The sequence below is a fragment of the Mustela lutreola genome, chromosome 3 (assembly GCF_030435805.1).
Source record: "Mustela lutreola isolate mMusLut2 chromosome 3, mMusLut2.pri, whole genome shotgun sequence".
Classification (NCBI taxonomy): Eukaryota; Metazoa; Chordata; class Mammalia; order Carnivora; family Mustelidae; genus Mustela; species Mustela lutreola.
This window is the reverse complement of record NC_081292.1, coordinates 49,143,364-49,170,212: the sequence shown is the minus strand read 5'-3', so window position 1 is coordinate 49,170,212 and position 26,849 is coordinate 49,143,364. Positions and strand designations below refer to the sequence as shown.

Sequence of the window (26,849 nt, the reverse complement as noted above, 5' to 3'; positions counted from 1 at the left end):
TAATACTGTTTCATAAATATTGATTTTTATCTATTTCTTCTACTAGATTATGAGCCACTTATTGAAATAAGGAACACTAAAAAAGGTTCTAAAAAAGATACGAGTGGCTCAGTTCTGGACACATTAAGTTTGAGATGCCAATGAGGTAACGTAGCATCTTATTTTACCACATAGATTTTTCAACTCCCAGACACAGTCATCTTTCTTTGTATGCTGAGTACACATCTCAGACCATTTTATATAGTAGACGTTCAATAAATAACTGTCAATTGACTTAATCACTAATGAAAATTTCATTTCTGAGTTTTAAAGCTCATTATTTCATTATGCAACTTAATAGAATTTATTCTAGCATCCTGCTTTCAAAGAAAGAGATCACATCATGATCATGATATAAAGTAGATGATCTCTTGGTATCAGCAAAACTAACTTTTGTTCACAGAATGCTATTTTCACTTTGATTACACCATCGAAAGAAATGTGTATTTCAAGAGGACAGTGTTCATGCTCATGAACATTGTTACACTACATGTCAAAAAGTGCTGGGCCAAGTTGTATGCATGCAAACAATCTTCTAAGAAAGGAAAAGGAAACGGAGAGAGGAAGGAGGCTGACTCAGTGGGAGGCTGTTTGCTAATTAGTAAATATGGGCTGGACACATGTTGAGCCATGCGGCTGTTTTTCAAAAAAGCAAAGTACATGGAGAAATTTCAGCTGTTTCCTGAAAATATGCTCACTCACAGTTCCGCAATACAGAGATTGTTTATGGCCTATTAGAACTGAGGACTTTGTTTTATCGAGAAGAAAGAGAGAAAATGGGGAAGGGGGAAGTAGGTACTGGAGAGTCACCTCAGAAGGAGGCTGAAAAACAGAAAATGTTTGTGGCCAAGGGCTTGTTCAACAGAAACAAGTAGATGTGATTTCTTACCAGAACGGCACAGTCACATTTTTTCTTCTCAGAACATTTGCAAAATCAGAGTTGAGGACAGAATTTGGGTGTGGATGCGGTGGGAGGTCGGTGACAGTTGTTGGCACTCAGTTAAGTTTAACAAGTATGTTTAAAACGTAGACAGTTTAATCAAGAACTGACAGGATCACCAGGGCTTGGACTGTTGTCCAGGCCCTTAGCTCATGACCATGTCACCAAGTTCATGGACTTTTGTTTATTTACTCAATAAATATTTACTGAGAACATACCAAGAGCCAAATATTGTTCAAGGTACTAAGAACACAGCAATGGATGGCGGGGAGGTTGTTGGGGGGGTACAGATTAATGTCTCTGCTCTAAAGGAATTTATATTTTCCTAGGGGGAGACAGGACAACAAGCACAGAAACAGGATTTTCTGACGGGTGATAAGCGCTGTCAAGAAACTAAACTAAGGTGATGTAACAGGGAGTGACCTTGACAATCAGTAGAATAAAATCCTCTTCAAGGTGCCAGACTGGCTTCATTGGGGTGTGACCCATCAGAGCCCCTATGGGGATCACGGACCACTCAAAACCCAAGTCTGTGCAGAAGACAGTGTATTCATCCCTATGGGACAACAGCCCTGAAGGCTCCTAGACCTACACTGGCTACAAAAGGCTCTTCATGATCCAGAAGCAACTGCTGTCCAATAGCTCTGAGCTGCTCTGAAATTATAGGCCTCTTTCAGCAGATGCTCCTGACTAAAATAACTGCTCCCTCCAACCATGCCCTGATTTACCGCCGGCTTAGTTTTCTTGACTGCCTTCGTGTTGTTGATATCAAATTCCACTTAACCTTGAGCCTCACCTCCTTTCTCTACTGCCCTACCTAGACTATCCTGCTTTCTTTCAGCAACATGGCAAGCTTGCCTAATCCTATCCTGGACCTAACTCGGTCTAGTTGTAACTTGGATGAAACTTGCTACTGACATGCTGCACAATGATGACATCCCAGCAGAAGCTGGTCTTTGCTTTCCCTGTGCCAGCATCCAGGACTTTTGCCAACCTGCCTATTCTCACAAATGCTCCAGCAAGGCTTTTGAAATCTATACTACCTAGGATATTTTGCCAACTGAGGTTGCGATGTTATGCTTTGAATACCTGGTAGCGGAGGGTCCTGAGTAAGATATCCAAACCAAGATTGCTGATTGGCAGAGAAAAACTCTACCCATCAATACCAAAAATATCGACCGTCTCAGAGGCATACCTCAGGGCACAAGAATTCAAACGAAGTGACAGAAAAGTCTGACTTAGAAAGCAGTAGTGGTAACTAAAGGAGGGCTAGCACATCTGTGCCAAAATGGCTCCAGGGTAGGACAGAGGCTCATGTTAAACTGAAGTTACTCAGGAACAGAAACTAAGAGCCTTTTGAAATAAACCTGGCTGCCTAAAGGAGAAAGAAATGTTGGTACGGATAGAAAGACACAGAGAAGAGAAATGGTGCTGCCTGAGAGAAAAAATTTTTAAAAGGTGGCTTCTCTGAAGTTGTTTTTTCCAGCAGTTATGAGGCCTGATCATACTATCTACAGTTGGATTATGTGAGAGTCCCACACAGCATTCAGATAAACTTCCTTTCACCTGGTCTATTGGGAAGGTTTTTCTCAGCACACTAGGCAAGTATCCTTGGAGTCAGAAGCTACATAGGCATTTCAGGGTATCTCAGATTCTTCGGTGTAATGATCACTGCCCTGGCCTAATAAATCATCGGAAATTATTCCCATGCTACCTGCACTACTTCTACCTGTGCCCATAGATATACCTCTCAGATGGTTGACATTTTTTGGTACTAATGGGTAGTTTTTCTCTGCCAACTAGCAGGCCCTGAGTTTGGATATTGCATTCAAGACTCTACCTCTAAGCATTCACACTTGATCTTAGCCAAAAGGCCGAGAAGCGATTCTACCTCTAAGCATTCAAAGCATAACATCTTTGGCCCAAATGTGCTTTGGGCTGTTTTTCACCAAGTTATCTGTCCAGTCACCTGTGGTGACACCCTAGAGATAAGGATGTTAAGACCCGTGCTACAAACATGGCAACCATGGGTGTGGTCAGGGGAGAGTTTTTCTTAGATGGAAGGCAGGGTGAGGTAGGCAATGATTAGCCAACAAGTTTAGTGATGCTATAAAGTACAGTCATCACCCACAACTACCAATGAGGTCATACTTTCCAGGCCAATGACTATTCATAAAGAATCTCGTGTTTCCAACTTACATGAATGCTTTAAATGTCTGTTGTTAGTGAGAATGTAATTCTAAATATTCTAAATATTTCCACTTCCCAAAGGCAAACTGAATTGTAGACACGCTGAAGACAGACATCTTGTAAATCTTGATCTAACAGAAGTTGTTAGCAAGAACAACTGCAATCTACTTTAAGTACCTTAAAGACAGAAGCACTGCCTTATTTGACTGCATATTCCTGGACACCTCGCTTGATGCCTGAAACAGGTGCCTGAAATACCACAGTATTCAAGAATTGTTGACTGAATGAGGAAGAGTAAAAGAAAGTATATTATTGATTTGGCACAAATGTAGTCGGAAGAATGTTCCAGATAATCGAAGTTTATACCTCCAGCAATGAAAACTTAAAATGGCTTATAAAGACAGAAATCTTAATAAATTGCCTTGCAGATTTTTCTGCCTCATTAAACAAAATGAAACAACATCATGAATACTTTCTAATCTATTCAAATTCCTCATTTTGAATCAATTGTACTATTCTCTAATGTACTCTCAAAAAAGTTTAGTTTAGGCACCACCTCTACCAGGAAGCCTTCTCTAGCCCTATCCCATCAGACTTCACTAGATATCATCTTATATTATTCATAGAACCCCCTTGTATACTGCTTACAACACTTTATGGAAATTCCTTGTTAATTCACATGATTCCACTACTTCATATGGTCACACACCTCTGTTTTCCCCATTAGACAGAGGGCATCTCTGGACAGAACACCCCATCTAATTCATCTTTTCATTGCCAGGGCCAAGCAGAGCACACTAGGTGCCCAACAAATGTTGAACTGAAATGAACATAGTTGTGTTACAAGAGGGTTTTGAAAAGTGTAAAACTTAATCTCTACACTAAATTACTCCCACCTTTTTCCATTTTATAATATTAGAATTTTTTATATTGCTTCTGTTTTTTTCCCCAATTATATCATGTTACTCCATCAGAGTACATCTAGAAGGCCTTTACATCCCTTTTACCAATCCAATGATTTACAATTCTTTTATCACATATCTTGAACAGTAGAAAATATTTGAACCCATACCTCTACTAAATGACAGACAGTAAATTTGTGTACACATTATTTACAAATTTGAATGCATGTATTTTAAACTGATATTTTATGTACACTCACAACCAGAAGGGAAAAAAAGAGAAAGATTAGATGATAATAAAGCAAATATTTTTAAACTAAAGTGATATTTTATTATGTTTATCAATAACATGAAGTTTTTTTGCTCTTACTTTGTAAGATCATCTTCTTTTAACCTTGTTATAATATTTAATGATAGAATATTTTGAGGGTTTGGATTCTAGATTCAATTGATGTAATGCTTAATTTTAATGGCTACCATAGATGAAAAAAATACTTCAAATGGACAAAGTATAACTTAATCTTTGGTTATTTAAGTACAATGTTCATTTTTTTATGCCCAGGCACTAATTACATAAAACTTTTTTGTTGAAATTCAAACAGGAAGTTCAGTTCTCCTTGAGGTCATCTTGATGTAGGCATTGTGTTAAAAAAAAAAAAAAAAAAAAGGTAAAAAGATTCAAAACTTCATTTGGATGATGTTTAGATAGGGTAGAAAATTCTATTTCAAAGATTGTATTTGTGACAACATGGATGGACCTAGAGGGTACTATGCTAAGCAAAATAAGTTAGACATATAAAGACAAATACCACATGATTTCACTTACATGTGGAATCTAAAAAATGAAACAAACAATACAAAACAAAACCCAAACTCATAGTTACAGAGAACAGACTGATAGTTACCAGGAGGAGGGGTGCTCAAGGAGAGAATTTACAACTTCCAGTTGTAAAATAAATAAGTTACAGGAATATAATGTACAGCATGAGGAATATAGTTAATAATATTGTATTTGTACGATGCATGGTAACTGGACTTCCTGTGGTGATCATTTTGTAATGTATACAAATGTCTAATCACTGTTATACACCTGAAATTAATATTATATTGTATGTAAATTATACCTCATAATAAAAAAGGTTGTAAAGTTTGTAACTATAAGCATCCTTAGAAGTGACATACTTGCATCATTTTTCAGCCACAATATCACATATTAATAAAAATATTTTCAAACACTTGTTTTTTTTTGTTTTTTTTTTTTTTTTTTTTTTAAAGATTTTATTTATTTATTTGACAGAGAGAAATCACAAGTAGATGGAGAGGCAGGCAGAGAGAGAGAGAGAGAGGGAAGCAGGCTCCCCGCTGAGCAGGGAGCCCGATGCGGGACTCGATCTCAGGACTCTGAGATCATGACCTGAGCCGAAGGCAGCGGCTTAACCCACTGAGCCACCCAGGCGCCCCAAACACTTGTTTTTTAAATACCTTTTCCATAAGACCATTTCCCCCCAAATTGTTTACTTTCTCATTTACTGAAAAAAAAAAGTTTTCTTTACTTTAATAATACTTAAAGAATAGGCATGCTTGTTTTTAAATATTTGTTAAGTAGCACTTTATTGATAAATATTTTGTTATCATGGAAAGGGTCAGCAAGTTTTAAAAACCTTTTTGTAAATTTGTCTTTAAATTCAACAGCAGTTTTAAGTATTTTTCAATAAAATAACCAGTAAATTCTCTATGGTTGCAAATATTATTGTTATTTCCTATTTCATTAAGTCATGTAAATATTTGACAATATTTTAAAGGCTCATGTTTTTTTGAAATTAAGAACTAATGTTGATGCGCTTCTGGCTTCAGTTTCTCTGATGAAAGAAAAGTTTGCTTATCAATGATGCAGTTAAGAGAATTCACATATAAAAACATTACTTAAAATATTTTTGAATTTTCAACTGCAGACAAAGCATCAGCTCCATCACAATATGTGTTTCCCATAAAACATTTTTAAAAGAAATTCAGTAAGCCTTTTCTTACTGCTGAGAATTTACCTTTTCCAGTAAATTCTTCTTTTTCTTTAAAGTTTTTTCTTTCAATTCCAGTTAGTTAGCATACAATATGAGCTTTAGGCGTACAGTAAATTCTTCTTTTAGAGGCACAAAACTATGATCAATCATGAATTTTTTTTTTTAAATACAATCTAGCCAATAGAATCTGAGACAGACTAGAAATGCCAATATATTCACCCAGCTCTATCATGACATAAATTCTAATGCTATATAATTTGTCTTACCTGTTTCTCAAAGTCTTCAGCTTTGGCAGTGTTTTCTATGTATCTTCCAACACTGGTGACAAAGGAAAATGGATGTTAGTGTGGCTTATTGCTTCGTGAATTATTCCAGTCTTATTCACTTTGGAAGGGAAATCAGTTTTCCAAATGGAAAACTTTTTTTTTTTTTCTTTAAGAAAGTATTTATTTTTCATCAGCCTTATTTCCACATTGTTTGCCTTTGCAGAAGAGCAGCTTAGGACCACTTAGTGCTCGTTCCTACCCTTTCAGAGGCCTGAGCAGTGGGAGAAGCCTTCAGAAAACGGCTGAGCACTTCAGTTTTCAGTAGGGAACTGCTGAATCAGCACAGAGGGTGCCTGCACGCCCTCACACCAGTCTTGGACTTCAGGTGGAGTACCGGTGAATTCGTGAGCTGGAGCAGTCCATTCACCTTGAAATTCCTCCTCGGTCACAATCTCGCCAGCAGTAGCCTGCTCTTCCTTTTCCATCTCTTCAAGATCTCTGTAGAACTAGAGATCAGGTGTAATTTCCAAAGAGTGTGCGCGGGAAATGGTGCCACACATGCATAGAACTTCCCAGCCTAGTATCCACCACATCAGACCCACTGAGTGAGCCCCTTTGTTGTTGCAAGGAGCGGCCATGTCCACACAGTGCTGAGGAGGGTCTGTGTTACACAGAGCGACTGTAGGCAGGTTAATGTAAGATGCCTCTGTGAGAGGCTGGTGGGTAGCCCTGGGATCAGTAACCATCTGAAGTCTCAGCTCCCAGAGGCTGCCTGGCTCTGCCTAGTGAAGTCTACAGGAACTAAGCGGCCAGCAGGAATAGTGGCTCTGGAAGCAGCAGGGCATTTCAGCTCACTGGCCAGTATCCCTGGATGATATGAAATTGACAAGAGCCAGGTTTTCAAGGGCAACGGTGGTACAAGCTGCCAGCAGGAGCTTCTCCCAGCTTCTCTTCAGATTTATGATAGAGATGCCATCACATTTCCTCTTGCAGATGCACTGTTCCATTTGGAAATCAAGGTTGGTGCCAGCTGAGTGGGTTCCTGATGCAAGGAATTTGAGGACATTCTCCTTCTTCATTTACAGGACATCAGGGGCTCCAGATATTGTGAAAGATTCCCTTTAATTTAAGACAATGCCACAGGGAGCCCTCCCTGTGTGGTGTGGAAAGCCCAAGTGGTCTTTTTAAATAAGTAAACTTATTTGTTATTGAGTTTAGTAAAGTTTCACTAAATGCCAGATTGAGTAATTCTTGACTTTGAAAACTTCTGGAAAAATTGCAAAAGTTTGTCCTTATGTTTTGGATGCTTAGTTTTTTAATGTCTTGCTAATCATGAGCTATCATGAGCTATCATGGATCTTCATTAGCAATAACAAAAAAAAATCCACACTTCAAATAGTTTCATCATAACTTTGAACACGAGGGGAGGTGACTTTTTATTATATCTGAATAAATCTTGCTTAATACTGTAATTGCCAAAAAGCATGTTCACAAAGAAAAGTGTCACTGCTAAGATTTTCTTTTTAGTCCAATTGTGCTTATATTATTAATTTTATCTGCTGTTCCTTTGAAGGATTTTTTAAGTCATTTGTCCATTTCATTTCATGAATGTTAGTTTAGGTAGAACTTATAACAATGCAGATAACCTCATGATGAAGAAATGGGAGGAGGTGCCCCATTGTTCTGGGGAATGCAATTCCCACTACTTTGCTCCCATGTGATACGAGGTTGAATCCTAACACCAGACATTCACAAGCTACAGACCATGATGGCCCGTTGTCAATCTTTTTAATTAAGTGTTAGGAAGGACTCGTTTCTTTTAAATTATTTTTAAATAACTAGAAGTTTTAATATTTTTTTCCCAAAGTACAATGGATAGCCTAGTGCTCTCCTAAAATACATATACCTCACTTTGGATTTACTGTTCTAATGTTTGGTTGAGTGAAAAAACATGCTAACACTTTGGATGATTTCCATCTGCTAAAGCCCTGAGAGTCTTACCTCTTGAGCACCAGAATGTATCATTTACTGTTTGGTATTATTTTCATTGTAAATATATTTGTCTTGTCTCCTTACCTAAATTATAAGTAACAGGGAGTCATGGTATACTCTTTTCTTTTATTCTTCACATTACCCAGCACAAGCCTTTGTCTAGAAGATACATGATATGTATGTTTTCTTGTGCTAAATGTTTAGCTTCTCATATGCTATTATCTTGTTTGCCCGAATTACAATTTCTGCAAAGGCAGGAGACTTACTGTTCTTCTTTGAATTCCCCACATCTGCCGCATAACTTAAATAAACCTCCAATGAACATTTGTTGACTAAAATCAGATAACAAAATAGATTTGACTAATAACCTCATTTTACACAGAAATTAAACCAGTAAACTATGGATCATGGCTCTAATAAAATTCATTTATTCTTTTCACTCATTCATTCCATCAAATAATGTTTACAGTGCATTTTCTATGTACCACACATTAATTACAACTGTGGCATAGCAATACAGAAAGTGGAGAACACAAACTAAAAATATGATAAACACACTATATAATCATTATATAATAATCCATATTGAATAGAGGCAAAAAGAAGCTGTTACACACTCTCATAAAACTCTTCAATTTTATATGTAACATCCAATGTGCTTATAAATTATTTATTCAATATTGGTCTGTTTTCCTCACTGGAAAGTAAGTCCCACTGAGGCTCAGACCACAAGTAGACTTGTTATTACTCCACCCAGGGGTGTAGCACAATGCTGGCTCATAACCAGGTAGTCAGTAAGTCTATCTTGGATGAATACATAGTTGAATGTATGGGGAGAAAACCAATACTGACAGCATATATTTTAAAAATCCAAAAATAGGGAGAATTATAAAACAGAAGATTAAACTTTTATTGAAGACAATTTGAGACAAATTGTTCAAGAAAAGTACTCTATGAGTAAATTAAAAAGAATAATTTAAAAGATAAGTTTCTGTTGGATTTTGACAATGGCCACAGCTCAACAAATACATCCTGAATTCCTATGAAATTTCAGGCACTGTACTGGGTGCTGGGATGCAGAGGAGTAAAATAAACTTGTTCTCTGTCCACATGGAGTTTACAGATATGTAGAAGGTATTAAAAGGCATAAAGATTATTTTTCCAATATGTAAAATGAAACAAAAATCTCTACTACCAAAAATAATTGCATATTTAATAACACAAGCAAATACCTAACAAGTATTTGATTGTATTTTGGTCACATTTGTGTAACTTCCAGTTCCCACATTATGTTCTGTGGTTTCCTGCACTCTGGATCATTGTTCATGCTTTGCTCCTTGCTGAAAGACTTTCCCACTTAAGGCTTTTTTTTTTACTTCTCTAAATATACTTATCCTCTAACATTTTTGGACAAGCACAGCCCCCACTCACCCTTTGATACCCCCTCAACCACCTTTGTGTGTGTGACCATCATTGTACTTACAATAGCATTTATTTGTCTATTGTGATTTATTTGTCTCTTTTCTGAACTCGAAGTGCCTCTAGAGCACAGGCTAATTTTCACTGATTTTGTATTTATAATGCCTGGTACAGAATAGATGATCAATAAACGTTTGTTAACTGGAGCTGAAACTCTTACTCTTATTTTGAAAGAGCTATCTGTCTAATATAAGAGTAGGACTTCACCTGACCACGTGTATTTCCAAGCTTTCTTTAAAAGGCATTCTACAATCTGCTCATCATCAGGAAAAATCATAGCTACAAGCATTCACAAACCTGATTGATTACATTCTCATTTCTTTTCACCAACAACTTAAATTCACATGAGAATTTGAGGTAGAGAAAGTAACGTATCTTTACCATCCTGATCGCATGAAATCTATTTATCTTCTTAACACTTCAAGTACTAAAAGACTGCATAATAAGCAAAGTCACACTTCTTTTTTGGCAAGTCTCACGTCTAAAATGCTGCTAAAGTGCTACAGGGGAACATTCTCTGTACCATTACCACTCCTGGGGTAATAAATGAATTTTTCCAGAAACACAATACAAAAAGAATTATGGGTGTATGAAAATACCATCTGTGAATATTATCTCTGACTTGGTACATCAGATACATAGTGAGGTATACATAGTGAGGTCCTTTCACTGGTTAATTATTACATTGGTATCTTTGTATTATCTGTTGTCACAATAATGTTTCATAACCAACCACCAAAACTCAGTGTCTTAAAATAATAAACATTTATTTAGTTCACTAAATAAAAAATACAGGTTGTTGATATTGAATAGGTTTAGCTGGAAGTTTCTTCTGATCTCATCTGGATTTCCTGATGTATCTGAGGATTGGCTGGCAATTGGATGAACCAGGATGGCCCAAGCTCAGATATCTGAAATAACTTAGCCCTATTCCTCATGTCTGCCATATCCTTTCTGCAGAGCAGCTGGACATGTGCTCATAGCATGGCAGAGGGGAAGAGTGACTAGGGCCAATCATGCAAAAAGGCAACAGAAAAGCACATGCACCTTTCTACAAAGCCTCTGTTTGTGTCATGTTGGCTAACATCCTATTGACCAAAACAAGTCACATGCCCAAACATAGAGTCACGGTGAAGTGGAACTTTAAAGTTATAGGAAAAACATTGTGGATTCAAAGAAGTCATTAAGTGGGGTCATTAAGACAACCAATCTATGGGCACCTGGATTCTTGAACCTACCATGATATTACATTGAAAAATTGCATGACATTTCCATATAAAGAATTCTGAATACTTCAGAAAGTAGAGTTTTCTAAGAAATATACTACAGTTTTTATTTATTTATTTTTTTAAAAGATTTTCTTTCTTTATTTGAGATACAGAAAGCAAGAGCATGCACACAAGGCCGGGGGTACAGAAGGAGAAGCAGGCTCCCCGATGAGCAGGGACTCTGACGTGGGGCTCAATCCCAGGACCCAAGGACCATGACCCAAGCCGAAGGCAGCCACTTGCCTGACTGAGCCACCCAAACACCCCAACTACAGTGTTTTAAAGTTTTGAATTTTATTTGGAATTTGGCATTCAGTTTCACAAAGCTATAGGTTTTTTAAAATAAATTCTCCATCTGATATACTTTTATCAAATATAAGGGTAAAGGAAAACTATGCAATAATAGCAATTATAAACTACAACTGATTTTGTGAAATCCAGCAAAGTAAACCTGTTAAGACAGGTAATACAAGGGGTCCACTAAAGAAGGAAATCGATGTAACAGAAAATACTTATTTAACCTACCAAGAGAGTGTGTACGTGCACGTAAGCACATACACACATGAAATATTAGAGCCAAAGCTTCCAAATGAATACTGGAAAAAAAATTGCTTAAACTAGAAAATTATACTTTGCAATACTTTAAGAAAACAATGCATGAGTTAGGTTTTTCTGGCAGCAAAAAAGCCTTACGTAGGTAACTTCTGTGGATATGGAAGACCTATGCAAAACAATCTCTCAACAGTCATATGGTCAGGCTTCCTGAAAAACTGAAATGCCTTTCAAGATCCACTGGTGCTCAGTGTCTCTTATAACTACAGTGATCCAGCGGCTGTCTGGTTTACCCTGTTGTCCCTCAGCACCAAGAAAGAAAGTGCTTTCTATTCTAGGTTCTCTCCCATAGAGCTAAACTTACCTCTGCTTCTGCGATGACTGTTTCTGTCTCACTGTCACTTCCCTCTATCTGTTTTTACTTTTACCTCTTGACTTTTGATTACTGTGTCTTTCTGTGAAGACTCTCTGTTTCCATGTCATCCGGTTACCTATATCTCTCTCAACAGTGTCTAATTCTGCCATCACTCTTCAGGAGGGTGTTGGCAAAGTCTTTATTCCAGGCCATCTCCTAAGCTACAGGCTAATTTTTAAATGAGTATCTTTGGCTCCAGAACCCATCATTGTTCTGCTCAGCTATTGACCAATGTTAGTGTTATTGGGGGAAAAAAAAAAGGCCCTCAGTTGAGGCCGTAATTATTCCATGCACTCTGCGGCCTCTCAGAAGAAGGTAGCCTATGTGTCAAGGGATTTCAACAGATTGTTTAATATAAAAACACAACAAACAAGAAAAGAAGAATCCAGGAATGCAAAGATATATCACAATAAGGTAACCTATTAATACAATCCTGGTGTGTGTTTTATTTTCAGCACCAAGCAAATCTCCAGTTCCCAGAGGACACTGACAGAGTATCTGACAATTTAACTCAGTTCTGAGATTATTTACCTGGAGATAGCATCAGAGCCCATAGTTTATGAGGCGAGCCCTATAAGACTGACCCCTGCTCCTCTACAGCTGCCGGTCCCAAGTCCAGGATGTCACCTGTTTTTCTAACCTATTGGCTAGAGATAGGAAGTTCCCAGATTCCCTCTTTGGGTTTGATTAATATGCTGGAATGGCTCACAAAACTTTGAAAAACACTTTACCAGTTTATTTCAAAAGAATATAACTCAGGAGTTGCCAGATGGAGGAGACACATAGGGCAAGGTATATGGAAAGGGGTGTGGAGTCTCCACGCCCTCTTCCAATGGACCACTCTCCTCAACTTTTCATGTGTTCACCAATCCCGAAGCTCTCCAATTTTGTTCTTTGGGTTTTTATGGAAACTTCACTGTATAGACAGGATTGACTAAATCATCAGTCATTGGTCATTGATTCAGCCTTCAGCCTCCCTGGCCTTCTCAGAGATCAGGAGAATGTTTTTGTTGTTATTGCAATCCCAACTGCAAACCTGATGAGTTTTTTTTTTTTTTAATTAGACAAAATGACACATATAACTGATAATAACCATTATGTGAGAAAAAAACTAGAAATTTTGAAAATGAAGAGTAATGACGAACATTTCCCTTAAAGGTAGCCTGTACGTACCCTTATGATTATGCTTTGTGATCTCTGTCAGCGCTCTGTTGTGATTGCTTAGTTCATGTGGTGCATTTTTGTGCTTTACCTGTTGTTAAGCATTTGGTATATTAACCCTGCATATAGGTAGTAAACTATATACCATAGCTATAGTAATTAAAAGTGTGATATTAATGATTGCAAAAATAGAAAGACAGATAAAAGGAAGAGAATAGATGGCCCAGAAATAGATTATTGTTTAATGAAATGGAAAAAAACTAATTTTAACATTTCACACTAGAATTTCTCTTGGGAAAGATATCCTTTTGTTGAGAAAGATATCTTAACATATTGCACAAGGGTAAAAGGTAAGAGCCTTGGGGCCTAGGCTGGAAGAAGATAATGGAACAAAAAGAAAGACACATTACTCTGCCCCAAAAATCAAAAATGAAAACCTTGTATGAAAAGAGAGTAAATAGAGGAAAACTCTCACATGCTTGTCGAGAGAGGTGGCCAATGAGAAATTTCTGGCTGTAGATTGGCCGAAGGCTTTAAGACAACAGGGAGTTTTTAAGATCAATGTTATTTATTTAACTTTGCTTTTTCAAGTTTTTATTTAAATTCCAGTTAGTTAATGTATAGTGTAATATTAGTGTCAGTAGTAGAATTTTGTGATTCTTAAGATCGATTTTAAATTGTTTGTATTGCTGCATGAAGATCCCCTTTGTTTCCCTCTAACTGTCAATGAAGAATGCTGCACACAGAGGATAACTCTCAAGAGTGAGATTTTCTTTTTTAAGGGGGTGGGAGTAGTGAGAAGGAATCCAAAAAAAAAATCTTGAGATTCATGTCTGGTGGGAAGCAGAGAAGAGGCCAGCCATGTGGGATGAGATGTATGTAAAAGCAGAAGTTAATTAGAAGCTGATTCACAAAGCCAGAAGAGACCATGTAAATAAATTCTTTTGGAGATTCGGAGAATTTGTAAGAGGGAGATTGGATTTCTCATAGAATGTTGACTAAGGGGTTGGAGCCAATTTTATTTAAATATCAAAGGGTAGGCCAACCTTAACTGACAACTGGGTTAACTAGTATATGTGGCAATTCAGCCTTTGATAATAATAATTTTTAAAGTTGGCGTTATGAATCAGTGGGAAAAGGAAGTATAAAAAACCACCTTTTATTATAGGTTTATCTAGGGAGGGATAAAATCCTATCTTAGAGTTTAATCAGATAATAATTTGTATAGTCAAGGGATCATCATTAAGAGTTATTCTGCCTAGGACCTACTCTATGCTAGGCTCTGTCTTAGGCACTGAGGATACTGTAGTGAACACAGTAGACAAAACATCAGCTCTTAGAAACTTTTCATTCTAGAGGATGGAGATAGCCATTTTTTAAGTGAGGGGCATACATCTTCGTGATGCACTATTTTTGGTATGCTGAAAAATGTATTTGGAACTCAGAGAAAAATGAATGAAGAGAATTTACATGGTCAGCAAAATGACATGAAAAACTACCTCAAAGTAGCAGGGGAAATGACCTTGAAATGATGGAATAATTAATTTGTGTATTTTTAAAAGGTTTTATATATTTATTTGTCAAAAAGAGAGAGCACAGTTAGGGAGAGTGGTAGGCAGAGGGAGAAGAAGGCTCCTTGCAAGGAGCCTGATGCAGGACTTGATCGCATGACCCTGGGATCATGACCAGAGCCAAGGGCAGATACTTAACCAACTGAGCCACCCAGGCATCCCTAATTTGTGTTTTAGAACAAGGTCAGTAAACTTATCCTGCCCTGGGTTAGTTAATAAATATTTTAGGCTTTGTATACTATACAGTCTATGTTGCAACTACTCAATTCTATTGTAGCTCAAAAGCAGCCACAGAGAATACAAAAGAGAATGAGCATATGCCTGTCTTGGTACAGAACTTTACTTACAAAAATGGGTATCAGTTTGCCCACCATAGTTTACCAGCCCCTCCTCTAGAGTTAGGATGCCTGTACTCAAGTTTGACTTCATCTGTTACTGGATGAAAGACTTTGTACAAATTACCCAAATTCTCTAATGTTTGTAGTTCATAAGAGGAAAACGAAATAATGCATATAAACTGGTCTGTTGTTGTTGTTGTTGTTGTTTTTCTTTTACAGTTCCTGGCTCATAATAAATTCTCAAAAACTGTTAGTCACTATTACTAAATTAATGTTTTAAATATATATTTATAGCCTCTGATAATACATTTTGTCCACATGTGTGCATACTTGTGTTTGGCTGTATATGCATGCATGTATGGAAATGTATGTTTGTGTGAGATTGATCATATCCATACCCATGTCCTGGATTATAAAACGAATTAAGATTGTGTAAATGACACTGGTGAAATAGCCACCACAACAGAAGGTATTGGAGTTTTCATGGCCACAGTAGACTGAGTACCAAGCTTACCTCACCTTCTGAGACAATTCTACTAGACTTGGAGGACCAAGACTAACATGAATGGAACTTCTGGGGCCCCAGAGCACTGCTCTAGACTGGAAGACTTATGCTTGGGAATTGCACTGCTTCAGGAGTAGCAGTAGGGAAAGACTGGATATTAAGGTAAAATTAACCCCCTGAGTTGAAGAGGAAGATAATATAGTTTGGGAAGATTACTAGACTTGGTGGGGTAGAGAGCTAGAGAGGAGAAAACAACATGAAGAAAAGATATTAAATCCTGCATGGTGACTTGAGACTGTTATTGAATATAATTAACACATGCATAAGGTGAAACTCTCCAAGGCCAGACAAAAAAATGGACCAGAGAGCTGTAAAGTGAATAATTCTCAAAGTTCACAAACAGCTTAGAGGTGTTTGAGTCTGGCCAGCCAGATTCTATGAGCCTTTTTGAATACCCAGAGTACAGTCTACTCTACATCAGCTCACCAAAAAAAGCTTAAAAACAAGACTCAAAAGAACCTAGCTGATTATGAAATAACTTATCTAGTATGACAAATTTTGAAATCTAGCATTCTTAAAGAACACACAAAGCAGCACTCAACAAAGCACACACTGACAAGGTTCAGCAGGCAGCTATTACTAGACATGCAAAGAAGCACAAATATGTTTCTCACAGCAGAAGAATAATCTGTCATAGAAAAAAAATTATGAAATAATATAAATGATGGAATTAGCAGACAAGAATGATAAAAGAATTATTATAAACATGTACAAGAATTTAAAGGAAAAATAAATATAATGAAGACAGGGAAAATATTTTTTAAAATACCAAATGTACTTCCTAGGGTTGAAAAATATAGTATCTGAAATAGGAACTATACTAGATGGTCTTAACAGTTGATTAGGTACCACAAAAGAAAAGTTAAACTCAAGACAGAGCAATGGAAACCACCCAAACTGAAGTGCAAAAAGAAAAAAGAAGTCTCTAAAAACGAACAAATTAAAATATCAACAACAAAAGCAGAGCCTCAGTGACCTATCGGGGTCGGGGGGGAAACTAAACAGTAATGATGTAATACATATTTAATTACAATATATGCAATTGGAGTCCCAGAAGGGAGATCAACAGGAAGTAGAAACAGCATTTGAAAAAATAACAGCCAAAACTTTTCTAAATATGATAAAACATAAAACCCCATAAATCCAAGAAGCCCAGTGAATCTCATGGAGGATTAATCACATAAAGGTATGTACTAATCGGATTGTTCAAAACCACTGATAAAAAAAAATTTTTTTAAGGAAACAATAACAACATAAAAGGAGCAGAAAACCAACAACAAGAGAAACAAAAATGTTAAATTATTTCAGAACTTTCATCAGAAACTGCAGGCCAGAAGACAAAGTACATCTTTAAAAAACTGAAGGAAAAAAAAATAATCAAAGTAGAATTCTTTACCTAGCAAAAAAATTCCTTAAAAAATGAAAGTGAAATGGGACGCCTGGGTGGCTCAGTTGGTTGGACGACTGCCTTTGGCTCAGGTCATGATCCTGGAGTCCCGGGATCGAGTCCCGCATCAGGCTCCCAGCTCCATGGGGAGTCTGCTTCTCTCTCTGACCTTCTCCTCATTAATGCTCTCTCTCACTGTCTCTCTCTCAAGTAAATAAATAAAATCTTTAAAAAAAAAAAAAAAAAAGAAAGTGAAATAAAACTTTTTTTGACAAATAAAATCTGAGATAATTATTATCAGTAGAACTTTACTACCAGAAATATAAAAGGAATACCTTTAGGCTAAAGGAAATTGAATCAACTTGTAATACAGACCCACTTAAAGAAATGAATATTGTTCAGGGGTGCCTGGGTGGCTCTGTCAGTTAAGCGGCTGCCTTTGGCTCAGGTCATGATCCCGAGGTCCTAGAATCGAACCCCACATCGACCTCCCCGCTCAGTGGGGAGCCTGCTTCTCTCTCTTCCTCTGCTTGCTGTTCTGCTGTGCTCTCTCTCTCCATCTCTCTAATAAATAAATAAAATCTTAAAAAAAAAACCTTACTTGAAAAAAAAACTTTTAGAAATGAATATCATTGGAAAAATATATATGTGCAAAAATATAAAAATTTTATTTAAAAAAGTGATTCTTCTAAAGTAAAAATGCTAGTAATGTACTATAGAGGATACAACGTGTAATACTTCAACTTAAAACAACAACAGCACTAAGAAAAAGAAGGGAAAAGTTGAAGTACACTGCCATAAAGTTCTTACGTTAAATATGAAGTGGTATAATAGTATTCGGAGTTAGACTGTGTAAGTTAAAGATGCATTCTATAAGTCCTAAAACAAACAATAAAAAACTACTAAGAGCTATAGGTAATAAGTCAGTAGTGGAGATACAATGGAATATTAGAAAATACTCATCTAGGGGCACCTGGGTGGGGCAGTCGGTTAAGCTTCGGACTTTCGATTTCAGCTGGGATCGTGGTCTCAAGGTCATGGAATCAAGCTCCACATGGGATTCTCTCTCCCTCCCCTTGTGCCCCTCCCACTCTTGTCTCTCTCTTTAAAATGAATAAATAGGGGCGCCTGGGAGGCTCAGTGGGTTGAAGCCTCTGCCTTCGGCTCAGGTCATGATCCCGGGGTCCTGGGATCGGGACCCGCGTCGGTCTCTCTGCTCAGCAGGGAGCCTGCTTCCTCCTCTCTCTCTCTGTCTGCCTCTCTGCCTGCTTGTGATCTCTGTCTGTCAAATAAATAAATAAAATCTTTAAAAAATAAAAAATAAAATGAATAAATAAATCTTTTGGAAAAATTCATCTAATCCATTGCAACACGGGAAAAAAAAAAAAGAAAAAGAAACAAGAAGAGATGGTATAAAAATAAAAGAAGTTTTAAAAGACAAATGTAAAGCTAATTATATCAATAATCATTACATTTAAATGGTCTGAATACTTCAATTAAAAGGCAGAGATTGTCCTGACTGGATAAAAAAGTTAAGTTTCAACCAATGCTGTCTACAACAAAACTACTTTGAAATATAAAGATAAGGATACGTTAAAGGTAAAATATGGAAAAAGGTATTACTGAAGTGGATAAATCAATATTATTATTAATTCAAAACAAATAATACTAACAGATTATGAAGAAAATTTTGTAATGATAAAGAAGAAAAAATAATCCTAAATATATATACATCTAATAACAGACCTTTAAAATACATGAATAACTAATAGAACACAAAGGCAAAAATGGTGTTTCCACAATTACAGTGAGAGATTTCAATATTCCTCTTAATAAATGATAGTAGCAAGTAGATAAAATTCACGAAAGCTATAGGAAGCTTGAAAAATATTATCATTCAACTTGACCAAATAACCATGTATGGAACAACTTTCATTCTCCCCCACAACAGCAGAAAATATATTATTCATGTGCAAATGAAAAATTCACTGAGAAGCTGAGGGATAAAACAAGTATCAATGATTTAAAAAGATAGAAATAATAGAGCACGTTCTCTGACCATAATAGAATTAAATTAGAAAACAATGACAAAAAGATATCTGGTAAGTTCCCAAATATTTGAAAATTATGCAACATACGTCCTAATACTTCATGGGTCAAAAAAGGAATCACATAAAATATAAGAAAATATTTAGGACAAACAAAAATAAAATATATCAAAATTGGGGGGATTAAATTAAAACAGTGTACAGAAGGAAATTTATGCTCTACATGCTAATGCCCGAAAAGAATTAAGGTCCCATGGTGCCTGGTTGGCTTAGTCAGAAGAGCATGCCACACTTGATCTCAGGGTCCTGATTTTGAACCTCATGTTAGGGGTAGAGATTACTAAAAAAATAAATAAAAACTTTTAAAAAGGTGGGGGAGGGGCACCTGGGTGGCTCAGTGGGTTAAAGCCTCTGCCTTCGGCTCAAGTCAGGATCCCAGGGTGCTGGGATAGAGCCCCGCATCAGGCTCTCTGTTCAGCAGGGACACTCCTTCCTCCTCTCTCTCTACCTGCTTGTGATCTCGGTCTGTCAAGTAAATAAATAAAATCTTAAAAAAAAAAAAAAAAAGGTCAGTTCCCAGGACAAATATACACTTTAAAAGAAAGAGCAAATAAACCCCAAATAAGTCTAAATATGGCAATAAAAAAGGTGAAAGCTAAAACAAATGAAACAGAAAATGGACAAATTAATGAAACCAAAGCTTTGTTTTAAAGAGATCAGTCAAACTGAAAGATCTTTATCTAAACTGATAAAGTAAAAAAGAAGACACAAAATACTAATATTAGGAATAAAAGATAAGACACTGCTATATTCCTATAAATATGAAAGAATAATACAGTAATATTATGAAAAAATTTAGGTCAACAAGCTGACAACTTAAATGAAATAGAAAAATATCTTGAAAGACACAAAACACCAAGACCAGTACAAGAAGATATGAAAATTTGAATTGTATTTTATCTACAAACAAATTAAATTCATAATTAAAACTCTCATAGAAAGAAAACTCCTGCCCCAGATAGCTTCACTGGTAAAATCTCTCAAACACTTAAGAAATAAATAATAAAAATTTTACACAATTTCTTTCAAAATTAGATAAGGAGTCTACATTCCCAAGCTTATTTTATTAGGCCAGCCTTACCCTGATAATAAACCTAGACAAAGACATAACAAAAAAAACTACACCAATATGTTTAATGAACTTAGATTGCTTCAAATCTTTTAAAGTTTAGCAAATAAGACCTAGCCACAAATAAAATGTCTAATACACGATGGTCAAGGTAGTTTATTTCAAGAATGTAAGGTTGTTTTAACACTTGAAAAATCAATCAACTTAACCCATCATATCAAGATGGGTTCATACCAAGATGAATCCATCAATAGTTCATCTCAACAGATGCTCCCTCCTGAAGCATATGATAAAACTTAACACTTATTCATCATAAGAACTCTCAGCAAACAGGCAAAGAAGGGAATTTCCTCAACCTGGTAAGGGCATAAATAAAAAAATAAATAAATAAATAAATAAATAAATAAGGATAACATAATACTTACTGGTAAAACACTGAATGGTTTTCTTAAAGTCAGGGCAAAGGCAAGGATGTCCTTTCTCACCATTTCTGTTCAGCACCCTGCTGGATGTGCTAGTCAGTGCAAGAAAAAGAAATAAAAGCGTACAGAATGGGGGTGCCTGGGTGGCTCAATGGGCTAAAGCCTTGGGCTTCAGCTCTGGTCATGATCCCAACGTCCTGGGATCAAGTCCCACATCTGGCTCCTTGCTCGGCGGGGAGCCTGCTTTTCCCTCTGCCTCTGTCTGCCACTCTGACTGCCAGTGCTCACTCTCTCTGACAAATAAATAAATAAAATCTTAAAAATATAACAGTTATAATAGCATCAAAAGCGTGAAATACTTAAGGATAAGTGTATGCAATACCAATACTATAAAAAATACAAAATATTGCTAAGAGAATTTAGAGGCCATCTAAATAAACTGAGATCTATGTCTGGGGATTGGAAGACTAAATATTGTTAAGAGGTCAATTCTCCCTAAATTGATCTACATATTCACAATCCCAAGAAAACCCCTCAAGGTGTGTTTAAAAAAAAATTAATGAGTTAACTAACAGTCATACGGAAATGCAAAGAACCTGGAAGAGTCAAAATTATTGTGAGAAAAAAGAACAAACTTGGACTATTTATACTTCCTGACTTTCAAGACATTCTAAAAATTACAGTTAATCAATATAGTGTGATAATTGCATAAAGACAGACATATAGTTAAATGAAATGGAATAGAGTCCTGAAATAGACAATGAATTTTTACTAAAATTGGCAAAGTGGTTCAATAAGGAAAGAATTATCTTTTCAATAAATGGTGTTGAAACTGTGTATCTATTTGGAAAAGAATTAATATTGACTCTTACCTCACACCATATGCAAAAATTGATCTTAAATGCATTATAGACTCAAAGATAAAAGCTCAAAGTATAAAATTCAAGAAGAAAGATTAAAAATCTTCATTATCCTGGAGTGGGTGAAATTTCTTAAATATGTCATAGAAAACATAAGCCACAAAACAAACAACTTATAAATTAAAAACTTCTATTCTTTAAAAGACATTGCTAACAAATGAAAATGCAAATTTATCTGTTTCTGTGTAAAAAATTCTTCAAAAAATAGCGGCTGAAAACAGAAATAAACTATTATCTCTCACAGTGTTTGTGGATCAAGAGTCTGTGACTTGTGTGGCTGGCCGATTCTGGCTTAGAGTGTCACAGTTGTGACATGAGAAGGCAAGTTGCTCTTACCTGTTTATCAACAGGCCTTAGTTCCTCTCTTTCAAAATACTGGCTTTCTCTAGATCAAGCACTCCAGGAGGGCAAGATTGATGCTGCAATCTCTTTTATGACCTAGCCTCAGAAGTTACATATCATCATTTCAAGGAGGGGAGGGGGCTCTACAAGAGTATTGATACCAGGAGGCCAGGATCAATGAAGTTCATCTTGGAGAGGCATGTGTTTGTATATGTAGTTAGGCCACCATAGTAAGACACAATCTGGGAGAAAAGATTTTACACATACGTACCTCATGAAGGACTGGTATATAGAATTACACGTAGAATAGACAAAAACAATTTGAAATGGGGAAATGATTTGAACAGAAACTTCACAAGAGAAAATATACAAATGACCCATAAGTAAATGAAAAGATGCTCAACATCATTAGTTATCAGGGAAATACAAGAGAAAACACAATGACACAATGACCAATACACATCCACTGATGGCTAAGATCAGAAAGGACTAACATTACTAAGTGTTAGAGAGGAAATGGAACAACTAGAACATACATTGCTGGTAAGAATGTAAAATGATACAACCACTTTGGAAAGCAGGTTGACAATTTCTTATAAGGCTAAATATGTACTTCCCATGACCCAGCAATTCTACTCCTAGGCATTATTTACCCAAGAAAAAGAAAACATATGTCAACACAAAGAATTTTAACCACATGGTCATGGAATCTTTAGTCATAATAACCAAAAATAAGAAACAAACAAAATGTCCATGAATAGAACAAACATTTAAAAAATTTGGCAAATCCATACAATAGAATAGTAGTAAACAGTAAAGAAGGAATATTGCTACACACAACAATATGAATAAATCTCTAAAATATGCCTAACTAAAGAAGCAAGACACAGAAAAGTACACAGTAAATTATTTCATTTATACCAAATTCTTGAAAAAGTAAAATTATTATCCAGTGGCAGAAAGCAGAAAGCCTAGGACTGGGGATAAAATAAGGTAAAGCAGCACCCAAATGAACAAAGGATATGAAGCAAACCCACCTCTTTCATAAGTACATGTGAGAAAGGGAAATTTTAAGGTGCAGGGAAAACAAGTTAGTGTGAGGTTTCTCACCTTTGGCACTACATTGCCATTTGAGTCTGATAATTCTTCATTGCTGCAGGGGTGTGTGGGGTGTGTGTGTGTGTGTACTGTCTTATGCACTGAAAGAAATGCAGCACTCTCTGGTTTCTACCCACAAGATGGCAATGGAAATCTCTGCCCCTACCTCCCCATCAGTTGTGACAATCAAAAATATAATATTACCAAATGTCCCCTGGCATGCAAAATTGTCCCCAGTTGAAAACCACTGGGTTAGTGTATTTGTTATCTATTGCTGTGTAACAAATTATCCCCCAAATTTGGTGGATCAAAACAATAAACATTTATTATCTGACAGTTAGTTACGATGGGGAAGATATTTGCGAGTGACTTAGGTGGAGGATCTGGTTCAACTTTTCTAATGGGGTTGAAATAAAAATGTCTGCATCATCTAAATGCCTGACTGGGGCTGGAGAAACTGCTTCCAAGATCACTCAATCACATGGAGATTGGCAGGAGGCTCAGATCCTTGCTGTTATTTGGCAGGATATTCTGTTCCTTGCCATGTGGGCATCTGATAAAGTTATCTGACATGTCCTCATGACATGGTAACTGCCTTCCCCAGAACAAGTGATCGGAGAGAGAGTAGGGAGGAGCCACAATACCTTTTAAAGACCTTCTCTTGGAAGTGACAGTCTGTCACTTCTGCTATATTGTACACATTTGAAGCAAGTCACTAAGTACAACTTACATTCACTTGGGAGGGAATTAGTCTCTACTTTTTAAAGGAGGGAATAGGAATAAATATGTAGACATATTTTAGAATATGTGGAGAAGGATTCTTTAACAAACAAGCTAAGGAAGATCACAGACTACTTAGAGAAAATAAAAAATAGATCATCATTCCAAATGAATCTGAAAGGATTAAATTGTTTAATGAAAAAGGTGAAATCACCAAATAAATAGAAAAAAATAAAGACAGATAATGATATGATCTCAGAATGAGAAAGGACTTGTGAAGCATTAAATAACAGAAGACAACAAAAAAGGAAAAGGCCAATCATTTCATCTGGGATCAATATATTATATATAAGTTGCCTTTTTTGACTACTCCAATAAGGAAATGAACAATGGACTAACAGTAGGATGCCATATTTGTACGTATCAAAATATACCATGATGTCCTGGGCACAGTAAAGGACAATCATACTCTCAAACAGTGCTGTAGGAAAATTGATAATGACAATATAACAACAGTAATTTATTATGTGTCACGTAATTCTAGATATTTTATTTGTAGCAATTCATTTGCTTTCTGTTTCAACATCATGTGGTAGCATTATACCAATTTTCTGGTTGAGGCACTGTCAGATTAAGGAATTTGGCCAAATCTCATAGTTTATAGGTCAGCAGAACTGACTTATCTAATAGTTAGTAAGTTCAGTACCTCAGGCTTACCTTACTTTTAGGGTCCATGAAAATTTTTATATTTCTTTTAAAATCAGAAGGGAATGGCTGAAGAAAATGTTTTCATGTATAATATTAATGTATTTGTTTTTATATCAGTGTAGTTATAAATATAATTTTTAATATTATTTTATGGAGGAAGAGGCCCACAAAGGTAAAGGAATCTGGGACCCATGAAAGTCTGAATGTGGCCTTCCTGAGGGGCAGAGCTGCATTTTGATACCAGGCAATGTGATACCGAAGCCTGTGTTCCTTCTGGAAGGCAGCTTGCCAATATGTTTTGAAAGGGCTAAAATTGTTCACACCTCTAATTACTTTAAAGGATTTAAACTCAAGGTAACATGTAAGGATACAATGATTTAATAAAAAGATAGTTATTTATAACAGTATTTTTTTGAAACCAAAGAAATATTTAAGAATGAAAAGCGGGCTCAACAATGACCATCAGTTTAGGGGCCTAGGTGACTATTAGGAGCTTCTGAATGGAACAGAACTGCGGGGAAACTGAGGACTCAGAGGACCTGAAAGTGAGCCGGAAGTGGAAGGAGGCCTGTAGGCATTTTGGAGATAGTGTGCAGATCTCTGCAGAGTATGTGTGTGTTCTATTTGAGATTCTTGAATTCATTTTTAAAGGGAGGGGGCAAACAAAACAGTGAGGAGAGGGTTAGAGGAAACAATATTCATTAAAACAGAGATCAGTGAACACAATCAGAGAACTCTGAAAACAGTTCTGAAAGATGGAGGGACTGAGCATGCAAGAGTCAAGTGGCCTTGAAGATCATGTTAATCCTTCTCTTGAAAGTTCGGAAGAACCAGTGAAAGATTTTAAGCAGTGAAGCGACATACTCAGATGTGCATTTTAGAATAATCATAGTGGACATGGTATGCATTGAACCCTGGTCTGAATTGAGTGCAAAAACTGATGGAACAGAGAGTAAGAGAACTTACATTCACTCAAGAGTTTTTTATTCCGGGACACCTGGGTGGCTCAGGTTAAGCGCCTGCCTTTGGTTCAGGTCATGATTCTAGAGTCCAGGGACGGAGCCCAGCATCCAGCTCCCTGCTGGGTGGGCAGTGTACTTCTGCCTATGCTTCCTTCCACTCCCTGTCCCCACTTCCACCCTCTCCACCCTCCATCCCTGCATCTCCACCTGCTCCATGCCCCCAGCACCACCACCCCCAACTGCTGCTCATGCTTTTTGTCTCCCTCACGGTCACTCTTCCTCTCAAATAAATAAATAAAATCTTAAAAAAAAGTTATTTATTGAATCTTACAATTATTCATGGGGTGTTGATGCTGTTCTTGGTATGCAATTCTTTCAAGAGCTTAATTAGGATGGAAAAAAATAGAAAGGTTTTAAAGTCAAGGAAAATTTTAAGACAGAAAAGAATTAAAACATGATCGTGCTGAGGGAGGTAGTGGACAGTAACGAGGTTCGCTTTGGAGAGGAGCAGGGACACCCAGTCTTCGAGAGAGAATTAAAACTAGGTAATTTGTGGGGCTTGGGTGAGGCAGTTGGGCTAAAATTGTAGAAAGCTGTGCTTGATGGCGTTTATCATTTCTGAAGTAGAAGACCAGGTTATCTGGTGAGTAATGTGGTCACCACTGATTTCTACCTGCAGTGTGGCCTTTCTTCTAAAAGCAACAGACAGAACCAAAAATACTTCTAGAGACTAGTTGACTCGTTTGTATAAATGAGGATAATAGACCCTTTTTAATGGTATTGCCATATGACTTGTTGCACTGACACATGTACTTGTTTAGTATTAGTTTTAGCATTGTATTCATATAGGGGTAGAGGGAGTGAACGTTTTGATTACTAACAGAAATAAAATGGAAGTCTTCCGGCATGGCCATCTGTTAAATGCACTATTTAATCTTGCAGTGGGTACTAAGTCAAATACTCAGGTTAAGGACTATTTATTCACAGCCTAATTTTGCTGTAAAGCATTCAAGAAAATAACGCCAGTGCCCGAGGACTTTACTCGCGGTCAAGTCATCCACCGGTTCTGTCCGAAGCAGAAAGTTAAGTCAACAGCACCCACCTCCGCCTTAGAAATGCCTCTTCCCAAATCTCAGCCGCGGCCCCGCCCCTTCCACAGGTTTTGGCCCCGCCCCCCTCTCCCATTGGCTGGCCCTCCACCTCTCCTCGACCGCTCCGAAGACCCGGAGGAGCGGAGTTTTCCAAAAGCATCATCGGGGCGCCCTCGCTGCGCATGCTCGCGGGAAGCCGGATTCCGCGTCCGGAGTTGGTTTTAGGCGGCCGCGGCACAGCGCGCGGTGCGGGGCCGGCGGGGAGGCGCGCGCTCGCGGCGCGGCGCCGTCGACGGGAGCACGCGGCGCGCTGCTGAGGAGGGAGG

At 37.1% G+C, this 26,849-nt stretch overlaps 1 pseudogene; it reads right to left on the bottom strand.

The window, feature by feature from the left end:
- LOC131827828 (small ribosomal subunit protein uS2-like) overlaps nt 1-26,707 on the bottom strand; it is a 183,511-nt pseudogene extending 156,804 nt beyond the window's left edge.
- Nucleotides 26,708-26,849: the final 142 nt, after the last annotated feature.